We start from the raw sequence: 4,035 nt of genomic DNA, 5'->3' as shown, positions 1-4,035 counted from the left end.
TTTAGTAAGTCTAACATGTAATTTAGTTTGAATTTAAATTTAAAAAAGTATATCTGAAGAGACAATAAGCAAGAAATCACCCCACAAAGGAGACGGCCATGCTGCAATCCATTCTCCTCCATTCTCCTCTCAGGATCTTGGGCATGCACACATATGTGTCCTGTGTGAGTTTTAAGTCACCAGGTCCAGGACATGAACCCTGCTCAACTATGTGGGAGTCTAGCAACGTAACCATTACACCATCTGCAGTCAAAAGTCAGAAACATCATCAAATAAAGTCACAAAATATGCCTTATATTTTGGAAATATATGGTTACATAGTGGAGTGTTTAGAGGAGTGTTTGCTTATAAAAATAAAGATATATCTGTGTGAGAAGATATATCTTTTTTTTGCTTTTGTGTTTTATTTATTAATTTAGAAAGTGCATGTGCATATATAAGAGATGGGAAAGAGAGGGAGAGAGCCCCACAGTGGGGCCTGGTTACACGGTAATCCTTTTTCCTCCAATTCTCCATTCTGTCAGGGTCCTGGGCAAGCAAGTGCAAGCCCTTCATGTAAGCTGCTGGGGCCTTGGTTGGTCTTGTTGGATCTGGCTTCTCAAAAGTGCTCAACCACTGTGTACAGGCCCAGCCCTGTTTTTGCTTTGGTACTATCAGAAAACATCAATGATAATCATTTTTTTCTACCTTAAAGATTCAATTTTACATATGTTGAATGAAAGGGTACACTTGATTTATGTTTTATTTAGGATATTATGCCTAAAACTATACAGTATTAATAGTTGATCTTCTGAAACCCTCTTTCTTCTATCTCCTCCAAAAACAGAGGCTCCTTTAAAATACTGGAAAATGCCTCAAATGAAGGACATAACACAAATTAATAGACTCTCTGACTAATGCATAAAGAACTTCTAATGTAACCATGGTTTCATCATTGAACATTTCTATTGTTAGTTCCCTGTTCTTGTGGAGAAAGGCAAAACAGGAGGACTTTTTGATATCAGGATAATTGAATGTAAAATGACAGACTATAATACAAAAGGAAGATAACTAAGTTTATGTGAGTATGGATTTTAATATATATTTTAATTTCTGAAAAGTAATATGGATTCCTATGCCAAAGCAATGCCTCTGATATATTATGAAAAATGAAGTGCATGATGAAACATTTAGGCAAACTGTCAGTTCTGATGCTTAAATGTTGTAATTATAGTTGCTGTTCTGGGGCAGATTCAGTTGCTGTTTGTTTAAATTCCTTGCTGGTAAATTTATTGTTCAAATAATATGCTCCCTAAAATGTGATTAAAAAATGGATAGCTACAGTCAATAGACTTATGACTTATATATCTGTTGTAGATATTTTCACTGTCAGGTTGCTGTGCACAAAAAAAAAAAAAGAAAGAAAGAAAGAAAGAGGGAAAGGTAACAAGCTACTGGAAAAATGGTTGAAAACACAAATTACAGAATATGCTTTTAATTCACTTAATGGCCAGGAAATTTTAAGACATACCCAATTTCATAGGCATTTTCTTTTCTTGTAATTAAAAGAAAGTAAATGTTCTAAAAGGATGTAAAGTAAAAAGACTGGCTCCTTTGGTAAACAACATTAAACAATATTACATGATAGTGAAGATAAATTATATAACATCTATAGTGATGAATAAAACTGTGACAAAATTAAACTAATAGTTGTAATATAAACTCTAAATTTGAAACCTCCCAGAGCAAGCACTTCAAAGACAATAAGTTAACTGTTCTTTGACCTGTCGGGAAAACAGCGATACTAACAGAAGAGGATATTCTTCTTTTCTATAATTTTGCACTTAGTCTCAAAATGATGTTCAAGTAAACAAAACCTTTTACTGCATCCTCCAGGATTCTGCATCAGAGTTACCCATTAGATTTGGGTTTTAAAACACTTGTTATATATTCTTTTTTTTTTTTTAAGAGAATGAGTTTAATGTCAATAGAGATTAACAATTAACATCTATGAACCTTTGGTGAAATTTATCTCATATACCTATAAACCTCAAACTCATATGTATATTTCAAAAATGCACACACTCTTAGTTCATAAGACACTCTCAATGTAGTTTTCCATTTTTAATAAAATAAAAATGGACAATGCCTTAGAAACTAACAACATTAAACAGAATGGTTTGAAGAAATCTTAGGCTTCTTCCACTGTCTAGGGAACTGTCTAAATGACCTTTATTTATTTATTTATTTATTTATTTATTTATTTATTTATTTATTTTAAATTTTTTATTATCATCATAATCTTCTTTATATTACATTGGATTACATATAACTTTCCAGTGTATTACATTGCTTTTTCAAAAGGGAAAACACTTGTTATATATTCTATAAAGTGAAATATTATAATGATGACCTAATAACCCACTCACATAAATAATTTCTTTTAATAAATCCTAGAATGTCACTTTTTAATATTCATGATGTATTTTGAGCTACTATGAAATTTCCATATCTCTTTTATATTGTCTAGTCTTGGAAAATGTTTCTAAAGTAATCAGAGATGTAGATTGTAGAAGCAAATATTTTTAATCCTTGTTTTGATGCTATGTCATTAGATAAAGAAAAAAAATAATTTAATACCTGTGGAATTTTTATTAGTAAGAATTTTTGGTTTTGGTTTGCAGTGATATTATGGAGTAGTATAATATGTCATGGTAGGCAAGAATTGACTTTTATTCTGGAAATCATATATTATTTCCACATTCCTTACATGTGAGTAATAATTTGAACTTGAAGAAGTTAAAAACTGACAGATAATTTTCTCTCTCCAACAACCATACTTTTTCCATTACCAGTTATCTGGTCATACCTGAAATACTTTTTAAGAAATACTGTATATTTAGGTAGCTTTATTTTTTCTCTTCTACAAATACACAGATAGGTATACTATCTAGATAGGTATATATAGGATAATTTTTTTTTTCAATTTAAGATAGAAAGACAAAGATAAGTAAATAAGTTTTTATTCTGTGTTTTATGAATTTCTAATTTAAAGTTTTTAAAAAGTCACTTTACTTTTTCTTTTCAAAGGTCTAAATGAGAAAATGTAGAAATAGCACTCAGTTTAAAGGTGTCATTTAATATGACGACATTTTAATGCAGTTTCCTTTCATAGTAATTAAATCGTAAAGTGCATGGTCAGAATAGCTCCCGATGTGAAAAATTTGCACTACAGTGATATCATTTAGGAACTGATTTATTGTAGAAGACTGACAGCATAATTAATATAATGTCATTAACCTTGAAACCAAGACCTATGTACTGCCACAGTTGACAAGCAATGAAGGTCACCATCTGAAGGCTAACCTCAATTTCTTGATCTGATTTCTAAAGGACAAACTGCTTCACATGGTACCTTCTCTCTAATTATTACACAATAGTAATTGTAAATTAGTCTAAACTAAGGCTTGGTCCATCTGTAGTTTTTGTCCTTTGATAGGAAAATGATAAAGGGGATATTGTAATACTCTTCCTAATGTCCACACAGTAAAATAATATCTTGTGAAGTCATTATTTTTGGTAGCCCATGCTTTATTTATTTATTTTTTTTGAGAGCGATTTTCACTGTAGGGCGCGTACGCTCGCCAGACAGACAGAGAGAGACATAGAGACAGAAAGCGAGAAATCACCCCCCAGGGGGGATGGTCACGCCGCAATCCCTTCTCCTCCATTCTCCTCTCGGGATCTTGGGCACGCACGCACACGCGCCCGGCGTGAGTTTTTTTTTTAAGCCACTGGGTCCGGGACACGAACCGCGGTCGACTACGTGGGAGTCCAGCGACATAGCCATTATGCTAACTGCTGGTTCCCGCCCATGCTTTATTTAAGATTTTGAAAAGGGTACATTCTAAGGGAATTCAAAATTTCTGTGATTGGAGATGAAAATATTTTCTCATAACTATCCTTGATCCTATCAAAACTTTGCCTGACCCATGAATACTAAAGACTTAATAAGCTAGTGATATTTTGTTATGCTTAGCCAGATTGGCTAGTGTG

This window comes from Tupaia chinensis, unplaced genomic scaffold (genome assembly GCF_000334495.1).
Source record: "Tupaia chinensis unplaced genomic scaffold, TupChi_1.0 Scaffold000085_1, whole genome shotgun sequence".
NCBI classification, from domain to species: domain Eukaryota; kingdom Metazoa; phylum Chordata; class Mammalia; order Scandentia; family Tupaiidae; genus Tupaia; species Tupaia belangeri.
Note: the sequence above shows the minus strand (reverse complement) of the source record.